The 25707-nt window shown below is 47.2% G+C and overlaps 1 pseudogene; it reads right to left on the reverse strand.

Annotated features, from left to right (window-relative positions):
* Positions 1-14772: 14772 nt before the first annotated feature.
* On the reverse strand, positions 14773-21374 carry LOC144326461 (uncharacterized; annotated as a pseudogene).
* Between the last annotated feature and the right edge of the window lie 4333 nt (positions 21375-25707).

The following is a 25707-nucleotide window of genomic DNA, read 5'->3' on the forward strand; positions in this document are numbered from 1 at the left end:
CATAATAGGAATCACTGAAACCTGGTGGGATAAATCCCACGATTGGAATGTAATAATGGAGGGATACAATCTATTTCAAAGAAACAGACCAGACAAGAAAGGAGGAGGAGTGGCATTATATGTCAGGGATGTGTATACCTGTGAAGAGATCCAAGATTTAGAACCTCAAAGCCAAAGTGAGAGCATTTGGGTCAAAATTAAGGGAGAGAAGAATAACAGTGACCTCATTGTGGGAGTTTACTATAGATCCCCAAGCCAAACGGAGGACATAGATGATGCCTTCCTGGAACAGATGGCCAAGCATGCAAAAGGAAGGGAGATAGTAGTAATGGGGGACTTCAATTACCCGGATATTTGTTGGATGTCAAACTCAGCCAAGAGCATAAGGTCAAACAGATTCCTCACTGCCCTTGCAGACAACTTCATTGTCCAGAAAGTGGGAGAAGCAACAAGAGGAACAGCCATTTTAGATCTGGTCCTAACCAATGTTGATGACCTGGTTAGTGGGGTAGAAGTGGAAGGATCATTAGGCGCGAGTGATCATGCTCTTCTGAAGTTTACTATACAGCGGAAAGGAGCAGCCAAGCATACTAGGACTCAATTTCTCGACTTTAAGAAAGCCGACTTCATAAAGCTTAGGGAAGTGCTGGGTGAGATCCCATGGACAGTAATACTAAAAGGAAAGGGAGTTCAAGATGGCTGGGAGTTTGTTAAGAGGGAGATAGTAAAAGCACAACTTCAGGCAATACCAATGAGACGGAAACATGGAAGGTGCCTAAAGAAGCCAGGGTGGCTATCTAAAGAACTTTTAACTGAGTTAAGATTAAAAAAGGATGTGTACAAAAAATGGAAAAGGGGGGAAACCACCAAAGAGGAATTCAAACAAATAGCCAGCACGTGTAGACACAAAGTCAGAAAAGCTAAAGCACAAAATGAACTCAGGCTTGCTAGAGAGGTTAAAAGCAACAAAAAAGGCTTTTATGGGTATGTTCGTAGCAAAAGGAAGAACAAAGAAACTGTGGGGTCACTCAGAGGAGAAGATGGTGAAATGCAAACAGGGGACACAGAAAGGGCTGAACTCCTCAATGCCTTCTTTGCCTCAGTCTTCTCCGATAAAGAAAACAATGCCCGACCTGAAGAATTTGGAGCAAATGATTCAGCAGAGGAAACACAGCCCAGAATAACTAAGGAGATAGTACAAGAATACTTGGCTAGTCTAGATGTATTCAAGTCTCCAGGGCCAGATGAACTGCATCCAAGAGTATTAAAAGAACTGGCAGATGTGATTTCAGAACCACTGGCAGTCATCTTTGAGAATTCCTGGAGAACAGGCGAAGTCCCGGCAGACTGGAGGAGGGCAAATGTTGTCCCTATTTTCAAAAAGGGGAAAAGAGAGGACCCAAATAATTACCGCCCAGTCAGTCTGACATCAATACCAGGGAAGATTCTGGAGCAGATCATTAAGCAAACAGTCTGTGAGCCCCTAGAAAGGAATGCTGTGATCACCAATAGTCAGCATGGATTTCTGAAAAATAAGTCATGTCAGACTAACCTGATCTCGTTTTTTGACAGAATTACAAGCCTGGTAGATGAAGGGAACGCAGTGGATGTAGTCTACCTTGATTTCAGCAAGGCATTTGACAAGGTGCCCCATGATATTCTTGTAAAGAAGCTGGTAAAATGCGGTCTTGACTATGCTACCACTCAGTGGATTTGTAACTGGCTGACTGACCGAACCCAAAGGGTGCTCATCAATGGTTCCTCTTCATCCTGGAGAAGAGTGACTAGTGGGGTGCCTCAGGGTTCTGTCTTGGGCCCGGTCTTATTCAACATCTTTATCAACGACTTGGATGATGGACTCAAGGGCATCCTGATCAAATTTGCAGATGACACCAAACTGGGAGGGGTGGCTAACACCCCAGAGGACAGGATCACACTTCAAAACGACCTTGACAGATTAGAGAACTGGGCCAAAACAAACAAGATGAATTTTAACAGGGAGAAATGTAAAGTATTGCACTTGGGCAAAAAAAATGAGAGGCACAAATACAAGATGGGTGACACCTGGCTTGAGAGCAGTACATGTGAAAAGGATCTAGGAGTCTTGGTTGACCACAAACTTGACATGAGCCAACAGTGTGACGCGGCAGCTAAAAAAGCCAATGCAATTCTGGGCCTCATCAATAGGAGTATAGCATCTAGATCAAGGGAAGTAATAGTGCCACTGTATTCTGCTCTGGTCAGACCTCACCTGGAGTACTGTGTCCAGTTCTGGGCACCACAGTTCAAGAAGGACACTGACAAACTGGAACGTGTCCAGAGGAGGGCAACCAAAATGGTCAAAGGCCTGGAAATGATGCCTTATGAGGAACGGCTAAGGGAGCTGGGCATGTTTAGCCTGGAGAAGAGGAGGTTAAGGGGTGATATGATAGCCATGTTCAAATATATAAAAGGATGTCACATAGAGGAGGGAGAAAGGTTGTTTTCTGCTGCTCCAGAGAAGCGGACACGGAGCAATGGATCCAAACTACAAGAAAGAAGATTCCACCTAAACATTAGGAAGAACTTCCTGACAGTAAGAGCTGTTCGACAGTGGAATTTGCTGCCAAGGAGTGTGGTGGAGTCTCCTTCTTTGGAGGTCTTTAAGCAGAGGCTTGACAACCATATGTCAGGAGTGCTCTGATGGTGTTTCCTGCTTGGCAGGGGGTTGGACTCGATGGCCCTTGTGGTCTCTTCCAACTCTATGATTCTATGATTCTATGATTCTATGATTCTATGACTGCCGTTAGACCCTGGATTGCAAAATAAATAATACAGTATAGTGGGAAAACCTATCTTGAAGGACAAAACAAATATATTCCACTGCAAATTGCTGCTGTTTTGTTGTTTTTTAAAATTTATTTAATCATTTTTTCAATACAAACAATCACAAAAGACACATACAACAATAAACATAACAACACTAATAACACAATTTGACAATTCAGATTTGAATACAGTGGTGCCTCGCAAGACGAAAATAATCCGTTCCATGAGTCTCTTCGTCTAGCGTTTTTTTTGTCTTGCGAAGCAACCCTATTAGCGGCTGTCAGGGCTGCCTCAGGTCCCAGCTCACAAGAGACCAACGCCAAGTCCAGTTTATATACAAAGATGTTTATTGCAGTGTATTGTACGCTCCACAGCCGAGGCGCGCAGCCCCACGTCTGTTACGCTTAGACCGCTGAAGTCCCCTCTGAGTCAGTCCCTCCTCTGCACCAGTTTAAGAGGCTTGTGCTGCTCCACCTCTTCCTTTCTTTCCTTTTCCGCAGGGTCTTCCTGCCCCCTGGGGTTTCGCCCCTCCTGGATTCCCCTGACGCGGAATCCCCAGACAGCTCTTCCCCCCTCCTGCGTGCTTTGGGACCTGGCTCCTCCTCCGGGCTCCCTGTTCTTCCGCGCGCCTCCACATTTGAACTTGGCGCGCGTTCGCAACCTCTAACCTTCCTCTTGACAGTTACACTACTCCCTGCACTACTCCCCTCCCTTTCCGGGAGGATGTCTTGCTCCGATCTCCCCTCCCTCTCTGCTTTCGGACCTGCTTCCCCTGTCACTCTGGAATCTCCACCCCCTTCACTGCGCTCTGGCGGAGAAGCCGGTCCCGACTCCCAGCTCCCACTTTGGGTTCCCCTGCTGGTCCCCTGCTCCTGACGAGTCCCCCCTGTGACTCCCCTTGGCCTGACCACAGGCGCCCCCTTCTGGGAATCCTCCGATTCACTTGAAAGACTCATGGAATCCCTCAAGTCATTGTCATCCTCTTCCTCGCTGTCCTGGGATTCTTCCCCCTCGCTCTCCGTCTCCTCCCTCACCTGTGCCTCTGTCCCTGAACCCCTGACATCCATCCCCCCCTCAAAGCCCCCCCTTCCCCCCTCCCGCCGCTCGGGCGCAGGTTCTGGGAGCTCCGTCGTTGCGGGGGTAGATGCTGGACACAGGTCGTCGACGTCGATCTCCTCTGCTTCCAGTTCAGTGTATGTGTGCTCGAACTCGGGTTCATCCCCCAACTTGTTCGCGTCCTCCTCTCCCCTTGTTACTTCGGGTGGTGCTGTTTGCCAAGGCCCCCTCAGCCACCTCCTGCGCCAGTCCTCTTCTGGTTGATCGTCCCACCAGTAAGAGGGGTCCGTGTCCACCCCCGAGCACGATCCCCTTGGAGGGCTCGATTCTGGCGTCGTCTCCTCTGCGGAGGAGAACCCCCGGAAAGTGCTGGCTGAAAGTGTGGGCGTAAAAAGCCAGTCGTCGAAATACTCGGCTGGCATGGGCCTGTGTGGGAAAAGGGCATGGAACTCGTCTTTGAGAAGAGGTTCCTCCAGAGCGTAGTCCGGCACCCAACTGTTGGCGCTGGCCGGGGTACCTTCTCTGGCGAGAAGATATTCTACTCCCTCTTCCCCCCATCTCGAGTCCAGAATTTCTGTGACCTCGTTGAGTGGCGTGGCCCTCGGTGACTCCCCCCCCCCCCTTGGTGACTCTCTGCGTGGGTCTGGTGCCGTCCCTGACTCCTGAAATCTGTGTGGGGCCTTGTAGGATGTGAGCACCGACCTATGAAAGACCGGGTGCATTCTGGAACCTTCCGGGAGGGTCAACCGAAAAGCTACGGGATTGATCCTGGCCTCAACTTGGTACGGCCCTAGCTGCCTGTGTCCTAGCTTCTTCTTAGCTAACGACTTGGCCGGCACCGCTTGGGCTGCTAACCATACCCAGTCCCCCACCTGGATGTCTTCTCCTGCCCTCCTGTGCCTGTCCGCCTGCACTTTATAGGCTTGTTTAGCTAGCTCCAAGTGCCGCCGAAGCTCCTCGTGGACCTCCTGCAGTTCTGCTGCTAAATGGTCAGCTCCCTGCGGCTCCCCCTCCCCCGTCGTCACCAACCCCGGGAAGGTTCTGGGATGTCGCCCATTGTTGGCGAAGAACGGTGTCACCCCCGTTGACGCGTGCTTCGTGTTGTTGTAGGCAAACTCGGCCATCGGCAAGTAGTCCACCCAAGCTGCAGGTCGTTGATTGGCGTAACATCGCAGGTACTGCTGCATGATGGCGTTGACCCTTTCCGCTTGGCCGTTGGTCTGTGGATGTCTTGCCGACGCTAAGTTGATCTTGACGTTCAGGAAACCTAGGAGCTTCTGCCAGAAACTGGAAATGAATTGGCGACCCCGGTCGGACAGGATGGACCGTGGTAAGCCGTGCACCCTGAACACGTGGTCTATGAACAGTTTGGCGGTCTGTTCCGCTGTCGCCACCTTCGCGCAAGGAATGAAGTGCGCCATCTTGGTGAACAGGTCTACAACCACAAGTACCGCCGTCTTGCCTCGGGAGCTGGGCAGATCAGTAACAAAGTCCAGCGCCACCCGCTCCCACGGCTGTAGTGGCGTCTCCAGCGGTTCCAGTAGTCCCGCTGGCTTCTTGTGCACTGGCTTGGACCTCTGACAGGTGTCACACCTGGCGACGTAATCCGCGACCTCTCCTCGCATTTGGGGCCACCAAAAGTCCCTGGCTACCAAGTCCGCTGTCTTCTCCTTGCCGAAATGACCCGCGCTGGGTGCGTCGTGCAACTGCTGCAGAACCTTCGCGCGGAGATCGTCCCCCGGCACGTAGAGGGCACCTTTGCGAGTTAGCAGACCGTCGCGTATCTGGAACTCGTCGTCCCTCGCTGTACCTCTGCGCAGCTCTTCCATCTTGGATTGTGCAAACTGATCCGTTTGCAGCGCGCGACGCACCGCGTCCAGGTCCACGACGGCTGAAGCGCACGCCCACGCCTGCGGTGCGAAAATGTGCTTGGCTGCCACTGTTGCCGCTTCCTCGAGATATTGCGGTTTCCTGGAGAGCGCATCTGCTATGACATTGGAGTCTCCCGGGATGTACTCTATTCGGAAGTCGAAATCCGCGAAGAATTCCGCCCAGCGTATGTGCCTCTGGCTCTGGAGCTTTGCCGTGCGCCAATACTCTAGGTTCTTGTGGTCCGTGCGGACCTGCACGGTGTGCTTGGCTCCTATGAGGAAGTGCCGCCACGCTTTGAAAGCCGCGTGAATGGCCAACAACTCCCTGTCCCAGATGGTGTAGTTCTGTTCCGACTTGCTGAGCTTCCGGGAATAGAAAGCGCAGGGCCTCCAGTTCCCTTGCGGATCTTCCTGCAAGAGGACGGCCCCCACCGCTCTGTCGGATGCGTCAGTCTCGACCCGCATGGGCCTGCCGGGATTCACGTGTAGCAGCTGTTCCTCGGATGCGAAGAGGCTCTTAAGTTTCCGAAAGGACTGCTCCGCCTGGTCCGTCCAGGTGAACTTCTTCTTTTTGGAACTGAGAGTGTCCGTGATTGCTGCCGTCTCTTTCGCGAAACCCCTGATGAATTTGCGGTAAAAGTTGGCGAAACCGACGAACCTCTGGACCTCCTTCCGATTGCGCGGGCTCTTCCAGTCCAACACCGCGCGGACCTTGACGCTGTCCATGGCTAGTCCCTTGTCGGATAGCCTGTAGCCCAGGAAATCCACCTCCGTTACGTCGAACTGGCACTTCTCCAGTTTGGCGTAGAGTCTGTGTTCCCGTAGTCTCTGCAGGACCTCCTTTACGTCCCTCTCGTGAGCTTCCTGCGATTCCGAGAAGATCAGGATGTCGTCGAGGAAGCATACGCACTTCTTGTAGAGGAGTCCCGCTAGCACGTGGTGCATAAATGCTTGGAAACAGTGGGAGCCATTTTGGAGACCAAAAGGCATAACTCTGTATTCATAGGTGCCCAACGGCGTGAACATGGCCGTCTTCCACTCATCGCCCTCACGCATGCGTATGAGATTGTATGCTCCGCGTAGATCCAACTTGGTGAAGATCTTCCCCTTCCTCACCGTCGCTAGCAGGTCGTCAATCTTGGGCATGGGAAAAGCCTTGGGCTTTGTCATCGAGTTTATGGCCCGATAGTCCACAATGAGTCTCTTTTGGGGCGTGTCCTTCTTCTTCACGAAAAACACAGGACTGCCCCCCACTGCTTTGGATTCCCGGATGAATCCCCGCTTCAAATTGTGCTCTATGAACTCCCTGAGTTCTTGCATCTCATCCTCAGACATGGAATACAGCTTTGCAGTCGGCAGCGTCGCCCCTGGTAAAAGGTCAATCGCACAGTCGTAGGGCCGGTGGGGTGGCAACTGGTCAGCTTCCTTCTCGCAGAAGACCTCCAAAAACCCCTTGTACTTGTGGGGGACTGCCTGCACCATGCCGAGGTGTAACTGCCGCCCTTCCTCCTGGCCCTCCTCCTCCTGGCCTGTTTGGATGCAATGTTGTGCGCAGTAAGATGAGCCAAAGGTGAGCTGCCGCTGGTACCACGGTAATGTTGGACTGTGTCTATCCAGCCAGCTCATGCCTAACACTATAGGCGTGTCTGACAGGCGGGTGACATTGAAGCTAATGACCTTGCGATGATTCCCAATCTGCATCACCATGGGTGGCGTCTGTTGTACAACTTGCCCGCCCAGCAACTTCCTGCCATCGACCGTGACGACGTTCAGGGGCAGTGTGGCTGGTAGAAGCGCTATGCGATGCTGCTTGATGAACTGCACCCCCACGAAGTCCGCGTTGCTACCGGAGTCGATTGTAATGGGGACTTCCAGGGTGGGCCCATTAGGCAGCTGGAGCGTTGCAGTGAGCTGCACCACTGGCTTGGGTGGTAAGGGGTCTGTATGCTGCAAAATCGCTGGGGACTGCTTTACTGACTCGCCTGGCTGAGCCCCAGCATTTCTGCTTCCAGCCAGGCACTGTCGTTTCCCTGAAACTGCTCTCCGTGAAGCACCTCTTCTGTTACTGTTGCTAATGCTGCAGTGTGCTTCTGGAGCCTCTGGGGACACTCTTTGGACATGTGCTGCTCACTGTCACAGATGTAACACTTCCTGCTCCCTCTAGGAGGCTTCGCCTTGACTGCACCGGACGCTGGGGCTCCGGCCGCTGTTTGAGCCTTAGCACCACCAAGCTCCATCGGTTCCTCCCCCTGCCTCAGCAGAGGCGAGGGATGCGCACGGCCCAGATCCCTGGGAATAAAAGGAGGCGCTTTAGCTGGTGCGCGCACCTGGCGACCCTCCTCACTGTGGCAAGGACGTTCTTCGTGGCGCACTCCAATCGTGAGTGCCCTCTGCACGACGTCTGCTAGGGTCTGAGGTCTGTCTCCCCTGGCCAACTCATCCTTTATGGAGCCATGGAGCCCTTCCCAGAACAAATCTCTCACTGCTTGGGAGTCCTTTTCCCAGCCCAGCACATTCAGCAATGCAAAAAAGCGAGAATGGTACTGACGCACTGTAGCCTTGCCCTGCCGCAATCCATGCATCTCCCGTCGCGCCACATCAACGTCCACGGTAGATTGGAAGAGCAAGCGTCCATAGCTTTGATAAATTCGTCAGAATCTCTGCGGGCAGGACCATCTTCACGCCACAAATTGCGCAGCCAGGCTCTAGCTTCCCCATGCAAGTGGGACACAATAAAACCCACTTTCTCCTCCTCATCTTTAAAGTCTTTCCGAAGCAAATGCAGCGCATATACGACGTCTGCTCTGAAACTGGGATAGTGCTTCAGGTTCCCATCGAAGTGGGCTACTAAACTGCCCCCCCCCCCGCCTTCCGAGTCCGATTCCCTCTGATCTGGACCCCGGGAACCCCTCTTTGCACGCACGTTCCCACCTGGCTTGCAGATCGTGGCATCGCGCCTCCGCTTCGTCACTTTTCTTCTGGGAGACCACTACCGCAGTGGAAAGCTCGGCGACTGCGTTTCGGAGGGCTGCTAACTGTTCCTCTGCATTCATGGCTGCCAAACTTCGTGAGCTTTGCAAAAAAATTTTTGCGTTCTTTTGGAGAGGGGACTTACTGTCAGGGCTGCCTCAGGTCCCAGCTCACAAGAGACCAACGCCAAGTCCAGTTTATATACAAAGATGTTTATTGCAGTGTATTGTACGCTCCACAGCCGAGGCGCGCAGCCCCACGTCTGTTACGCTTAGACCGCTGAAGTCCCCTCTGAGTCAGTCCCTCCTCTGCACCAGTTTAAGAGGCTTGTGCTGCTCCACCTCTTCCTTTCTTTCCTTTTCCGCAGGGTCTTCCTGCCCCCTGGGGTTTCGCCCCTCCTGGATTCCCCTGACGCGGAATCCCCAGACAGCTCTTCCCCCCTCCTGCGTGCTTTGGGACCTGGCTCCTCCTCCGGGCTCCCTGTTCTTCCGCGCGCCTCCACATTTGAACTTGGCGCGCGTTCGCAACCTCTAACCTTCCTCTTGACAGTTACACTACTCCCTGCACTACTCCCCTCCCTTTCCGGGAGGATGTCTTGCTCCGATCTCCCCTCCCTCTCTGCTTTCGGACCTGCTTCCCCTGTCACTCTGGAATCTCCACCCCCTTCACTGCGCTCTGGCGGAGAAGCCGGTCCCGACTCCCAGCTCCCACTTTGGGTTCCCCTGCTGGTCCCCTGCTCCTGACGAGTCCCCCCTGTGACTCCCCTTGGCCTGACCACAGGCGCCCCCTTCTGGGAATCCTCCGATTCACTTGAAAGACTCATGGAATCCCTCAAGTCATTGTCATCCTCTTCCTCGCTGTCCTGGGATTCTTCCCCCTCGCTCTCCGTCTCCTCCCTCACCTGTGCCTCTGTCCCTGAACCCCTGACAGCGGCTTAGCGGATTAGCGCTATTAGTGGTTTAGCGGCTATTAAAAGCTTAGCGGCTTAGCGGCTAAAAGGTTATTAGCGGCTTAGAAAAAGGGGGGGGAGCGGAAAAAAATTGCAAGACTCGCAAGACGTTTTCGTCTTGCGAAGCAAGCCCATAGGGAAATTTGTCTTGCGAAGCGCATCGAAAAATGGAAAACCCTTTCGTCTAGCAGGTTTTTCGTCTTGCAAGGCATTCGTCTTGCGGGGCACCACTGTACACTGATATACCTATGACTACACCTTTTAAACAATATTTTCCCACCTCTCTCTCCTCCCCCTACTTCCCACCACTATCCGCCTTATCGCTTAAATATTTCTTCCATATTTCTTCATATTTATCCATTCTTAATTTGCGTCGACATGCAATTCGTTCGTATGTATCTAATCTGTCCATATTATCAATCCATGTGCTCAATGGAATCTTTTTGCGGCTCTTCCAATTCATCAAAACAAGTTTTTTTTGCTTCTAATACAGCATGGTACATCCATATTTTTTTTACCCCTTGTAATCTCCCACGTTTCCGGAATATAATTTAGAATTAAATTCAATTCCCCTGAATAAGAATTTATTTTTATTACTCTTGCTATAAATATCCTCACCTTGCACCAAAATCATCTTATCATTGGGCAGTTAATCATCATATGTACTAAGTTTGCATTTTTACTCCCACATCTCCAGCAGTTGTCTAAACTTGTTATTTTCTTCTGGTATAGTTTTGCTGGAGTTCAGTGGACTCTGAATATTATTTTCTGTTGAATAAGTCTTAGTCTTAGATCCATAGAGGCTATTTCTGTTGATTTTATACTTGACTCCCATATATCATTTGTTATCTGTACCCCTAACTCTTCACTCCATTTTTGTCTATCATATTCTAAATCATATTTCTTCCTGTTGAGTAGGGTTTGATATAGCGCAAGTGTAGAGTTTCTTGTTTTTGTTGCAGAGATTAAATCTTGTAGCAGCATGGGTGTTCCTGATGCTGCTATAGCGTGAGGGCCAAACTGCCTTTCCAACATATGTTTCAATTGGATGTATTGCCATTGTGTTTCACTGGTTATTCCATGCTTTACTTGCAAAGTCTTATATTCCACAAATTTGTAATTTTCATCAATTAATTGATTCAATGTCAAAATACCTTTTTCCATCCAATTTTGCCAAATTATTACTTGATTTCCAATTTTTAATTTTGGGTTGGCCCATATTGTTAATTTCTCATGTTGAAATTAGGGGTCATACTTATTATTTTTATTTATATTCATCCAATTTTTATATGTACTTTAATAGTCTCCAGGAAAATAGGATATTTCATAAAATTGGAGCAGAGTTTAGTCCACCCTACAAGAGATTCAAAGAAACTATATTCGAGAGTAGCCCAATTGGGATTCCTGCTAGATCTCCAATCGTTAGTCTTACTCAACAGGTAGGCCTGGTGATATAGTTCCAGATTTGGGAGACCAAAGCCACCTTCCTTAGTTGGAAGTTGCATTTTATGTAATGATATTTTTGGTGGCTTTGTACCCCAGAGGCACAATCTCAGTCAGTTTTATTGCACATAGCCAAAGGCTGCCGTAATGTACACATAATTATTTGTCAATTAAAAGAAAATATACTGAATTGATAAAAAAAGACTTAAAACATTTATATTATAAAAACATTACGTACACTAAACAAAGCTATAAAAATACCCCAATGTACAAATAAAAACATTAAACAGTAAAATTCATAAGCTAAAATCATCACATGGTCACTAATGTTAAAAACAATATCAATTAATACAGTGTGCAATTTATACTCAGAGTGTGGTGACAAAGATAGAGCATAGCCTGAGGTAGATAGATAGGATCAAATAAATTCTTCACCTTTACAGTTAATGGCTACCTTGGCTATATAATTTGCTCTAATTTTCCTAGCAGCAGCTGCAAAAAGTGCTACCCGTCAGGTCACATACTTATCTGTGTCTGCAAGGAGATATAAAATCATGTCAAGGGGGTTCTGGCCAGGGGACCCTGTCATTATAGGTACCAAAAATCTTTTCCTTGCATCATTATATAACGGGCATAAGGTCCTCATCTGGTTGCCCAAGGCACAAATGGGCTGGGCTACTCGTTAGAAGCATCTGTCCAAGGAAAGGATTGGGTGACATATTTTACAGAAATATATGGCCCCTGTCCTGACCTACCCCCACAAGTTTACTATACTCAGTTATCAGAACTGCCAGAATGGCCAGACATCACGCCCAATCAGATTAAGAGGCTAATCGCAAGCCAACTAGCTAATAAAGCTCCAGGAGAAGACATCATCCCAATGGAGATCTATAAGATAAGACCTGATTTCTGGTCACCCATTTTTGCAAAATTGTTTTCATACATTAACAGCTCATGTCGCATACCTGAAGGGTGGAATTTGACTATAATTGCCCCAATATATAAAAAGGGTGATAAGAAAAACCCTGCCAATTATAGACCCATTAGTTTGTTAGATGTAGCCTCCAAACTATATGCCAGGCTCCTTCTTGGGAGACTAGAAGAATGGGCAGATACAAATAAGGTGATATCTGAAGTCCAGGCAGGTTTCGAAAGAGGGAAATCCACAATGGACCAGTGCTTTGTGCTGAACTTTCTGCTATGTAAATACATCCATAATTTGAAGCAAAAATTATATGTTGCTTTTATCGATCTAAAGTCAGCTTTTGATACGGTCCCAAGACACGCACTGTGGCAAAAATTGGGAAAGACAAATATAGACCTCCGTCTATTATTTCTCATCAAAACATTATATACTGACACATCAATACAAGTAAAGGTGGATCTGGCTGGCCATCTCACCACTAGAATTAAGACCATTACTGGAGTCAAACAGGGATGCATTTTGGCACCTTTCCTGTTCAATTTTTATATTAATGACATGGTTAAAGAACTGGAGGGCCTACAGTTTGCCCCTGTCACAATTCTCGAACAAAAACTCAGTTTTAATGTATGCTGATGACCTAGTACTTGTATCTAGAACCCAGGTGGGCCTGAGATGGCTGCTTGCAAAATTAAGTTCATATTGCACGAGGAATGCTTTATCTATAAACTATGATAAGACGCAGGTCATTGTATTTGGGAAGCGTTCTAAAAAGCATGTTTGGCACCTGGATGAACACATCATAAACCAAGTAAATACGTTTAAATATCTGGGATTCATTTATTCAGAAACGGCATCTTGGAATACACAGCTATCCAATATTAAATTGCAAGCCTTTAAATCAGCAAAAGCCATTCTGAAATTCGCTGCCTGTAAAGGTGGAAATCTGGTCAACCCAGCTCTATCTGTGTATAAAGCAAAAACAATGGCCCAGATTTTATATGGTGCAGAGGTTTGGGGTACCTCAAAGGTCTCCGGTCTGGAACCCCCACAGAATTATTTTTAAAGAGTTCTTTTAGGTTTACCCAAAGATGTGCAATCTGCCATGGTCAGGTTGGAAACTCGCACGTTGAGCATAGAGAGCCAAATAGATAAAAGAATTCTGTTACTGGTTTAGAGTTCAACAGATGGACAACACTAGGCTACCAAAAAAATGCCTGATTGAGCTCTCAAATGGATTACCCCTTAAAAACTAGGTACATCATGCTGCCCAACTGATGGGCAAATATGACCTCTCAGTGACTGAGATTAAAGAACTCCCCTTATATTCACAGAAAAATATTTTTAAACGAACCATAAGGGCAGTGGCAACTAAAAACGATCTAAACTCTATGTGCACATCTACATGCGCCCCATTGTATTTTAAACTTAGAGAGATCAATGAACACATATCTTATTTTAATGAATTGACTTTTGCACAGAGGCACAATCTAAATCGTTGATTTATTTTTTGGAAGTAACATTTGGGAATATGTATTGGTAATCCTCTAAGAATGTATAAAAGCTTTGGAACAACATTCATTTTGAGGACATTAACCTTTCCCCAAAGGGAGAGGTTTAGAGGCCCCCACCTTTCAATATCAAAAGAAATCTCATTTATAATTTGATTCAAATTTAATTTTACAATTTGGTCTATATCTGATGAAATCATTATACCCAAGTATTAAATAAAGTCTTTGCACATCCGAAATTGATGCTTTCTATACAATGTAGCCCTTGGCCCAATTGGTAAAATCTCTGGTTTTATCCAATTTATAGAATATCCCGATATTCTGCCAAAGGTTTTTATTTTCTCCATAGTTTTTGGAATTGTATCTTCTGGTTTTGTAACAAATAAAAGGATATCATCCGCAGATAATACAATTTTGTAATTATCTTTGTTGTGCTTTACACCCTTGATATGCTCATCCTGAATTATTGCTCTTGTTAATGGTTCCAGGCAGAGATTAAATAATAACGGAGAAAGAGGACATCCTTGTCTCATTCCTTGATTTAAACTAATCAAATTTGAAATTCTTCCATTTGTAACAATCCGGGACATTGGGTTTTTACAAAACATTTTAATCCAATTACAGTATTCTATAGGGAAACCAAATTTACGTAACACAAACCCTATGCATTCTTTATATATTCTGTCAAAAGCCTTTTCTGCATCTAATGCCAATATCATAAACGCCTCTTCATCTTTGTTTAAATCTATCAAATCTATTGTTAATCTGATGTTATCTGTAGCTTGTCTTGTTTTTATAAAACCTGTTTGATTGTGATTCGAGGACCCGATCCCCGCTTGGGGAATAAAGACACGTGGACACAGAATGTAAGGTTAATGGGTAAGGTAAAGGCCACAACTTTATTGATTACAGCATGTGAGAAGGTATTGGCTTAGGCATTGGACCACGGAACATTAGACTCCACCCACTCGTAGAGGGCTGAGTCTGAGGAGGGGTTACCACCAGTAGGGGAAGCCTGTTGATGCTAATCCAACTATAGGCTCTCTTCCTGATGTCACCGAGGGTCGTGCCATGGCCCCCCGCCACACGGGCATCGGACAGGATCCACGACCGCCGGATTCCTTTAGTGGAATACCCAAAATTGCCGGGGAAGGCGATGGCCACACCTTGCCCCCCGAAACACCAACAACACATTCCAATGCCTAACTGCCACCCGAGCCAAAAGGCTTGCCGCCAATACCCTCACAGCTGCAACCAATCCCTAAGACTATTGGATATGTTAGCCAGCCATATGTCATTTCCCCGATTTGAAAGATGAACGCCATCATCCTGGAATAGGGTCTGGTCGCCAATCTGGATATCATCATGAGATATAACTAGGCCATTCATAAAACGCACTTTGCGCGCTACCGCGCGATTCAAGAGTTTCCTGGATTTCTCGATGGCCATAATGTTATGCGCACCGCGCCAAACCTTTCTCTTCAAGAGAGAGGACCAGAACAGGGTTGTTCTGGGAAATAAGGCAGCCAACTCATCCAAGACCTTACTCATGTACCACAACAAGTCCACACTCTTCCTGCTAGCCAGGTTGTTCTCACCCAGCTGAATGATTAGAATGTTAGGGGGGCCCAACAGCACAGCTTTTGCCTTCAGCAGTGGCATGAGTTCTTGCCAGCGCATGCCCCTTCTTGACAACCAGGAAACTCGCACCCACGATGGTAGCCCCAGTTTAGGCATGCAGCCGGAACTTGCTGCCTAAAGGCGGGCCCAATGCACGATACTGTGGCCGCAAATCCACACTGGACTACCAAAGACAGCTAAGAATAAAGAAAGAAAAGACAGGTAAGCGGAGCATTCTCAGAATACTTTTGTAGGCATTAGATTTCCAGTGGCCCATCTCCTTGATCCTGTCTGTCGGAAGGCCCATGTGTGTGGCCGTTGTGGCCACACCAATCCTAAATGAATGTGCCGTGTAGTCTTTGGAAGGGAAGCCACAGGCATCTATCGCTTTGCGAAGTACCCTGGTGAACTGGTGCCTCATCAATCGGGATCCATCCTCCTTAATAAAGAGCGGGCCAAGGCTGGGAGGTCTGAGGTAAAGGTATCTCCTGGTGTCCTTTACTGGGCATGGGCCCCTCTGGCCGGAGGCCGTGAGTTGGACTATGGTGCCCTTACCGCCCTGGTCCGTCTTAGACTGACGCACCCGCACCATCACACCTGAACTGGACACGTGCACTTCCTCCAGGAGGAGGCCGCACGTTTTCCCACTTGAGGTAGCTTATGCTACCATCTCACCGACCCTAAAGGCACCAAAAAAGGCTATAGCGTATGCTGCAGAGAACAGCTGGGCCTCAAACTTGGACCAGCAAATTGACCTAAGTTTCATACGTTAGGGGAAAGGGACGATACTTTGGACCTGAAACCCGTGAAGTCGCACCATACTTTTTTATAAGACCTGAGGGTAGAGGGTGCAACAGACGCAAATACTCCCTTGATCACTTTGCATCTCCAAAGTTCCATAGGTGATCCGGAAAGGGTTCTGGCAGCAGCTGAGCCCAAGGTGCTAACGGCACAAATGATCAAAGTAGGCGAGACCCCTCTCGGAACGTGATGACTGCTAGCCAGTACGTTAACCACCACCTGGTTATCAGTTCTGAAGCACCCGGCGATTCCAGAACTCCTCGGTCCATATGTGAACAGCCACAACTATGAGAAAAAACTCCAGAAAAGTGAGATTCCGCATTATGGCCTCCCCTTGCCACTCCGCTGGCCATTGTTGCGCGCGCCAACGTCCCTTAAAGAACAGACCAAAGGCCAGGGACCCTGCCGCATTGGGATGGATGGACCTGGAAATCAGAGGCCAAATTAAGGATTTCCCGCGATAGGGAGACTCCGTTGCAGTGTTCCAGAAATCTGATCCACATCTCAAGGTCTGCCTTGACCAACTTGGGGAGCAAAGTGGGCGGCCCAGTGAAACTACTCTACACGCGAAGTTGAAATGATCTAGCAAGGACTGGACCTGTCTAAGAGTGACCTATTTATTTATTTATTTATTTTAGGGGAAGGGTTTGACGAATTGTTTCCTTAAGGGCAATTATTTTCTCCTCTAGCAGGCGGGCGGATTGAGCTGCTGTGTCAAGCTCTATACCCAGGTAAATAAGGCGCGTTGTGGGTCCGTCTTATCTGCCTCGAGGGGAACTCCCAGCTCCCGGGCCAAAGCTGAAAAGGCCTCCAGAAGGGAGGCACATTCGCCGGTATTGGGCTTCCCAATGAGCAGAAAGTCACCGAGGTAACGCGTCACCCCAGGTGAGTTGGTTCTGTAGCACAAGGCCCAGTCCCAAAAGGTGCTAAATGTCTCAAAGGCCGAGCAGGCTACAGATCAACCCATCAGCATAGCCTTGCCAATGTAATATTTCCCTTGAAATTTGAGTCCCAGCACATGGAGGTCATTGGGATGAACCGGCAATAGACGGAAAGCTGTCACATTTTGCCAAGAGTGCCCCATGACCAAAATTCTGGATAAGTCTTACTGCCTGATCGAAGGTGGCATATTTTGTTGTTGTTGTTGTTGTTTAGTCGTTTAGTCGTGTCCGACTCTTCGTGACCCCATGGACCAGAGCACGCCAGGCACCTCTGTCCTCCACTACCTCCCGCAGTTTGGTCAAACTCATGCTGGTAACCTCGAAAACACTATCCAACCATCTCATCCTCTGTCGCCCCCTTCTCCTTGTGCCCTCCATCTTTCCCAGCATCAGGGTCTTCTCCAGGGAGTCTTCTCTTCTCATGAGGTGGCCAAAGTACTGGAGCCTCAGCTTCACGATCTGTCCTTCCAGTGAGCACTCAGGGCTGATTTCCTTAAGAATGGATGCGTTTGATCTTCTTGCAGTCCATGGGATTCTCAAGAGTCTTCTCCAGCACCATAATTCAAAAGCATCAATTCTTCGACGATCAGCCTTCTTTATGGTCCAGCTCTCACTTCCATACATCACTACTGGGAAAACCATGGCTTTAACTATACGGACCTTTGTTGGCAAGGTGATGTCTCTACTTCTCAAGATGCTGTCTAGGCCTGTCATTGCCCTTCTCCCAAGAAGCAGGCGTCTTTTAATTTCGTGGCTGCTGTCACCATCTGCGGTGATCATGGAGCCCAAGAAAGTAAAATCTCTCACTGCCTCCATTTCTTCCCCTTCTATTTGCCAGGAGGTGATGGGCCCAGTGGCCATGATCTTCGTTTTTTTGATGTTGAGCTTCAGACCATATTTTGCGCTCTCCTCTTTCACCCTCATTAAAAGGTTCTTTAATTCCTCCTCACTTTCTGCCATCAAGGTTGTGTCATCTGCATATCTGAGGTTGTTGATATTTCTTCCGGCAATCTTAATTCCAGCTTGGGATTCATCCAGCCCAGCCTTTCGCATGATGTATTCTGCATACAAATTAAATAAGCAGGGAGACAAAATGCAGCCTTGTCGTACTCCTTTCCCAATTTTGAACCAATCAGTTGTTCCATATCCAGTTCTAACTGTAGCTTCTTGTCCCACATAGAGATTTCTCAGGAGACAGATGAGGTGATCAGGCACTCCCATTTCTTTAAGAACTTGCCATAGTTTGCTGTGGTCGACACAGTCAAAGGCTTTTGCATAGTCAATGAAGCAGAAGTAGATGTCTTTCTGGAACTCTCTAGCTTTCTCCATAATCCAGCGCATGTTTGCAATTTGGTCTCTGGTTCCTCTGCCTCTTCTAAATCCAGCTTGCACTTCTGGGAGTTCTCGATCCACATACTGCTTGAGCCTGCCTTGTAGAATTTTAAGCATAACCTTGCTAGCGTGTGAAATGAGTGCAATTGTGCGGTAGTTGGAGCATTCTTTGGCACTGCCTTTCTTTGGGATTGGGATGTAGACTGATCTTCTCCAATCTTCTGGCCACTGCTGAGTTTTCCAAATTTGCTGGCATATTGAGTGTAGCACCTTAACAGCATCATCTTTTAAAATTTTAAATAGTTCAGCTGGAATACCATCACTTCCACTGGCCTTGTTATTTGCAGTGCTTTCTAAGGCCCATTTGACTTCACTTTCCAGGATGTCTGGCTCAAGGTCAGCAACCACACTACCTGGGGTGTACGAGACATCCATATCCTTCTGGTATAATTCCTCTGTGTATTCTTGCCACCTCTTCTTGATGTCTTCTGCTTCTGTTAGGTCCTTACCACTTTTGTCCTTTATTATGGTAATCTTTGTACGAAATGTTCCTTTCATATCTCCAATTTTCTTGTACAGATCTCTGGTTCTTCCCATTCTGTTGTTTTCCTCTATTTGTTTGCATTGCTCGTTTAAGAAGGCCTTCTTGTCTCTCCTTGCTATTCTTTGGAAATCTGCATTCAATTTCCTGTATCTTTCACTATCTCCCTCACATTTTGCTTGCCTTCTCTCCTCTGCTATTTGTAAGGCCTCGTTGGACAGCCACTTTGCTTTCTTGCATTTCCTTTTCATTGGGATGGTTTTCGTTGCTGCCTCCTGTACAATGTTACGAGCCTCCATCCATAGTTCTTCAGGCACTCTGTCCACCAAATCTAAATCCTTAAACCTGTTCCTCACTTCCACTGTGTATTCATAAGGGATTTGACTTAGATTGTATCTTACTGGCCCAGTGGTTTTTCCTACTTTCTTCAGTTTAAGCTTGAATTTTGCTATAAGAAGCTGATGATCTGAGCCACAGTCAGCTCCAGGTCTTGTTTTTGCTGACTGTATAGAGCTTCTCCATCTTTGGCTGCAGAGAATATAATCAATCTGATTTCGATGCTGCCCATCTGGTGATGTCCATGTGTAGAGTCGTCTCTTGTGTTTTTGGAAAAGAGTGTTTGTGATGACCAGCTTGTTCTCTTGGCAGAACTCTATTAGCCTTTGCCCTGCTTCGTTTTGAACTCCAAGGCCAAACTTGCCAGTTGTTCCTTTTGTCTCTTGCCTCCCTACTTTAGCATTCCAATCCCCTATAATTAGAAGAACATCCTTCTTTGGTGTCACTTCTATAAGGTCTTGTAAGTCTTCATAGAATTGGTCAATTTCAGTTTCTTCGGCGCCAGTAGTTGGTGCATAAACTTGGATTACTGTGATGTTAAAAGGTCTGCCTTGGATTCGTATCGAGATCATTCTATCATTTTTGAGACTGCATCCCAGTACAGCTTTCGCCACTCTTTTGTTGACTATGAGGGCCACTCCATTTCTTTTACGGGTTTCTTGCCCACAGTAGTAGATGTGATGGTCATCTGAACTGAATTCGCCCATTCCCGTCCATTTTAGTTCACTGATGCCCAGGATGTCAATATTTATTCTTGCCATCTCATTTTTGACCACCTCCAACTTACCCAGGTTCATGGTTCTTACATTCCAGGTTCCTATGCAATATTTTCCTTTACAGCATTGGACTTTCCTTTCGCTTCCAGGCATATCCGCAACTGAGCGTCCTTTCGGCTTTGGCCCAGCCGCTTCATCAGCTCTGAATCTACTTGTACTTGTCCTCCGCTCTTCCCCAGTAGCATGTTGGACGCCTTCTGACCTGAGGGGCTCATCTTCCAGCGTCATAACTTTTATATGCCTGTTGTCTTTGTCCATGGAGTTTTCTTGGCAGGATACTGGAGTGGCTTGCCGGTTCCTCCTCCAGGTGGATCACGTTTGGTCAAAACTCTCCACTATGACTTGTTCATCTTGTGTGCCCTGCTCGGCGTAGTTCATAGCTTCTCTGAGTTCTTCAAGCCCCTTCGCCACGGCAAGGCAGTGATCCATGAAGGGGGTGGCATATTTTACTGAGCACAATTCCGGTGGAATGGCATTGTATACTGGGCCACCCTTAGGGTAAGAAAGGTTGTGGATTAATCTGAACTCACCATGGGTCTTTTTGGGTACAATACCAAGGGGCGAGATGTGCAGGTTTGGGATAGGGGCGTGTACGAATGGACCAGCCACCCTCCCTGCGGCCACTTTCTTAGCTATTTTCTTTTCTGCAACCTCAAGCCTTTCCCTTACTGACCTCTGGTTAGGGGAATCCTTTGCAATTAAAGAGTCGGTTAGTGGTATTCTGAAACCCTCTGAAAAAAACCCTTCCAAAGAAAGGATGGTGCGCTTTCGTCTGGATAGCTAGACAAGAGGTTGCGGAGAGGAGGGAGCTGGATCAGTGAAAATGCTAGACCCGGAGGGTCCCTATCGTCTATTCCCTGCTGCGGGGGCTCCTCTGGAACTAGAATGATGGAACCCCCGACATCCCTGAAAGGGCTGCTTCTCTTTGTAACATGCTGCGGCTGGGTGTACCCCTGCACACCTCTCACACTCGTGCGGATACTTACAAGACTGCCCTTGGCATGACCCCTTATTGAATTCCCAACACACCTTGCACTTTGGCTCGCCTCTTAGGTCCGGCTTACCCATGCAATAAGAATCTAATGGCTTCTTCTCAACATACGGGATGACCGCCACCTCAGCTGTCGGAAGCTCCCCCTCCAGCTGCTGTTCCTCCTCACCGGCTGACGAGGTGCCCGATTCTGGAAGTTGGACCCTGGGCTGCTTATTCTGTGAAGGATTGAAAGAACTGGACACAACAGGGTTATTGACACAGGCCGGCGGCCTCTGCGCAGGCAACCCAATGCTGTTCTGAGGACCAGATGATGCCAAGTGAGCCCGAGACCTAGTATGCACTGCCGCCGCTACTGCCTGAGAGCTTGGGCCTGTGCCTGAGAACTGAGCATCGTTGAAGAGGGCGGCAGAGGTGCCTGGGGGGTCATCAACCTGGGTGAGAGGTGGGCTCTCCGGAACCCCCTGGGTATCTGGCATCATATCAGGGTTAGCAGCGGAGGGCATGGGGTTAAAAATGCTGCTCATAATAATCAATGAACGATCTAAAGGTATTTAGGATGTGTGAAATAGGTTTGGGGTTATTATCCCGTCCATGTGGCACCTGCGATCTAAAGGCATTTAGGATGTGTGAAATAGGTTTGGGGTTATTATCCCATCCATGTTGCACCCGCGATCTAAAGGCATTTAGGATGTGTGAAATAGGTTTGGGGTTATTATCCCGTCCATGTGGCACCCGCGATGAATTACGGCTATTGGCACCCATGCAGCCTGAGGTGTGAGCTGATTCCGCCGCAGAGTGCTTCCTCTTAGGTGCCATGGATAACGCGCTAAAGCAACTTCCACAAATGCGTGCTACTGTTTACAAGCGGTTGTACAGGCACGTGTTATTTATTCTGAAACGAATGTGCTAAATAACGATTGATTTACTTATAATAAATAACGATTCTTCCAAGTATTCAATTAAATGTTTAATTGTTTATCCACTTAGAATGTGTGCGCGTGTGTTATTCATATATATATATATATATATATATATATATATATATATATATATATATGCAGGTTTTGGTGTCCTCGGGTGTCTTCCCGTGTAAAAGATGGGGTGTCTAGGCGACGTTTCGACGAGGTCTCACTCGTCATCTTCAGGCTGGTGCTTTCGGCTTCTTGTTACTGGAACAGAGCAGGATCTCAGTGTTTGAGTTCCTATAAATACTGTAGAGGAGGTGTGGTGTATAGCCTCCAATGTTCTGGGCAGAGAGGAAGTTCCCAGGCTAGTGTGTCTTTTCTTCTTTTGTTCCTTAATTACTTGAGGGATATCTTGAGTGATTTCTTGAGTGATATCCTGAGTACCACTTAGGTGGGTCATTAGGTGTGGATTAGTTGCTAAGGCCTTTGTGTCTTGACCTCTTGAACTTTGTGAAGAGTTTTTCTGAGAAGATGGCTGTACTGAAATTAGTTGTGCTCTGGCTTGGCTTCGTGTATAGGGGCGAGCTGTGGTTTTGTGGCCTGTGCCAGCCAGATCTGTGTAGGGATTGCAGGGGGGTGCAGCATCCGGAGGTGCCACCATGGTTTGGCTACTGGATGGTGTCTGTAATTTATCTGTGGAGAGGGTCTGGGTTTGGATCTGGTGTGGTTGATTGGTGATGGCGTTCTGTGTGCCTCTGGCTCTGGTGTCAGTTTCCAGAGCCAGAGGCACACAGAACGCCATCACCAATCAACCACACCAGATCCAAACCCAGACCCTCTCCACAGATAAATTACAGACACCATCCAGTAGCCAAACCATGGTGGCACCTCCGGATGCTGCACCCCCCTGCAATCCCTACACAGATCTGGCTGGCACAGGCCACAAAACCACAGCTCGCCCCTATACACGAAGCCAAGCCAGAGCACAACTAATTTCAGTACAGCCATCTTCTCAGAAAAACTCTTCACAAAGTTCAAGAGGTCAAGACACAAAGGCCTTAGCAACTAATCCACACCTAATGACCCACCTAAGTGGTACTCAGGATATCACTCAAGAAATCACTCAAGATATCCCTCAAGTAATTAAGGAACAAAAGAAGAAAAGACACACTAGCCTGGGAACTTCCTCTCTGCCCAGAACATTGGAGGCTATACACCACACCTCCTCTACAGTATTTATAGGAACTCAAACACTGAGATCCTGCTCTGTTCCAGTAACAAGAAGCCGAAAGCACCAGCCTGAAGATGACGAGTGAGACCTCGTCGAAACGTCGCCTAGACACCCCATCTTTTACACGGGAAGACACCCGAGGACACCAAAACCTGCATTCCTGTACCCGTGAAAATCTACGAAAGCAAATATATATATATATATATACTTCTTTTCTTTTCTTTTTTATTTTTATTTATTTATTTTATTTTTAGTTATTTATTTTTTATTATTATTATTATTATTATTATTATTATTATTATTATTATTATTATTATTATAGATGCTTCCTACTTCATATTATAATAGCTCATTCAATCCCCTGCAATGCAGGAATATGCAGGGGTCCCATACCGGGATCAAACCTGCAACCTTGGCCTTATCAGCACCATGCTCTAACCAGTTGAGCTATCCAGGCTCGCTAGAATTGTGTGGGACCCCGAGGGTCATTTAGTCCAACCCCTTGCAAGGCAGGAATATGCAGCTGTACCATACAGGGATCAAACCTGCAACCTTGGCGTTATTGTCACCAAGCTCTAACCAACTGAGGGTTCCTAAATATATGTAAATTATTTATTTTATTTTTTAAAAAAAATTATTTATATGTTTATCTTAGATTTATTTAATTAATTAATTTAATCTTGGTATGTGATGCCAATCCACTTATTCTCTTTATTATTATTAGTAAATATATATATATATTTTTATTATTATTATTATTATTATTGTTATTATTATTATTATTATTATTATTATTATTATATCCATTTATTTTATTTATTATTCTTATTATTTCTATTATTATGTATTTATTTATTATTATTTATTTGTTGTTATTCTTATTCTTATTCTTATTTATTAAAATCTATTCCAGTATTGTTTGTTCAATCAATTACCACTGTAAGTAGAATTAATTGTCGATACTATCAATTGTCTACCGTAACTTATGATGATATGAAAAAATTATTTGTCACTTGACTGTTCCGTTTGTATTTGTCTATAAATTTATTTATTTGCCACCAAGCAAATGGGTCAGGCGGATAGACACAGCTAAATATTTAAACCTGCCTCCTGAGGAACAACTCACAAGTATTCTTGGGCAAGGTGATTGAGCGGGTGGTTGCTGAACAACTCCAAGCACGTTTTCCTGGAGGAAACGGAGCATTTGGATCCCTTCCAATCGGGATTCAGGCCTCACCATGGGACTGAAACTGCCTTGGTCACGCTGGTTGATGATCTCCGGCGGGCTAGGGAGGTGAGAGCTGTTTCCTAGTTCTGCTGGATCTCTCAGCGGCCTTTGACACCATCGACCATAACATCCTTCTGGACCGTCTAGAGGGGCTGGGAGCACTGTCATACAGTGGTTCCGCTCCTTCCTCCTGGGCCGTGTCCAGAAAGTGGTGGTGGGGGATGAGTGTTCAGACCTGGGCTCTCACTTGTGGGGTGCCTCAGGGTTCTGTCCTCTCCCCCATGCTTTTTAACATCTATATGAAGCCGCTGGGAAAGATCATCAGGGGGTTTGGGCTGGGTGTTCATCAGTAGGCAGATGACACCCAGCTCTACCTCTCCTTTAAATCAGAACCAGTGAAGGCAGCGAAGGTCCTGTGTGAGTGCCTGGAGGCGGTTGGAGGATGGATAGCGGCTAACAGATTGAGGATGAATCCTGACAAGACAGAAGTACTGTTTTGGGGGGACAGGGAGCGGGTTGGTGTGGGGGATTCCCTGGTCTTGAATGGGGTAACTGTGCCCCTGAAGGACCAGGTGCGCAGCCTGGGAGTCATTTTGGACTCACAGCTGTCCATGGAGGCGCAGGTTAACTCTGTCTACCAGCTCCACCTGGTATGCAGGCTAAGACCCTACCTGCCCGCGAACTGTCTCGCCAGAGTGGTGCATGCTCTAGTTATCTCACGCTTGGACTACTGCAACACACTCTACGTGGGGCTACCTTTGAAGGTGACCCGGAAACTGCAATTAATCCAGAATGCGGCAGCTAGACTGGTGACTGGGAGTGGCCGCCGGAACCACATAACACTGGTTCTGAGAGATCTGCATTGGCTCCCAGTACGTTTCTGAGCACGATTCAAAGTGTTGGTGCTGACCTTTAAAGCCCTAAACGGCCTCGGTACTGTATACCTGAAGGAGCATCTCCACCCCCATTGTTCAGCCCGGACACTGAGATCCAGCGCCGAGGGCCTTCCGGCAGTTCCCTCATTGCGAGAAGTGAGGCTACAGGGAACCAGACAGAGGGCCTTCTCGGTAGTGGCGCCCGCCCTGTGGAACACCCTCCCATCAGATGTCAAAGAGATAAATAATTACCTGACATTCAGAAGACATCTTAAGGCAGCCCTGTTCAGGGAAGTTTTTAATATGTAACGCTGTACTGTTTTTAACACTGATTGGGAGCCGCCCAGAGTGGCTGGGGAAACTCAGCCAGATGGGCGGGGTATAAATAATAAATTATTATTATTATTATTATTATTATTATTATTATTATTATTATTATTATTATTATTGTTATTATTATTGTTATTATTATTATTATGCGATGTAACAATAGGAACAGCAGAGCAACGCAACCCCCACACTGCAATCAAATGGAATCAAAGAAAATTGCTCTCAGGGAAGTGTCCTTTAACTAACACTTTGCAAAACAAAAGGTAA

The sequence above is a fragment of the Podarcis muralis genome, chromosome W, assembly GCF_964188315.1.
Source record: "Podarcis muralis chromosome W, rPodMur119.hap1.1, whole genome shotgun sequence".
NCBI lineage: Eukaryota > Metazoa > Chordata > Lepidosauria > Squamata > Lacertidae > Podarcis > Podarcis muralis.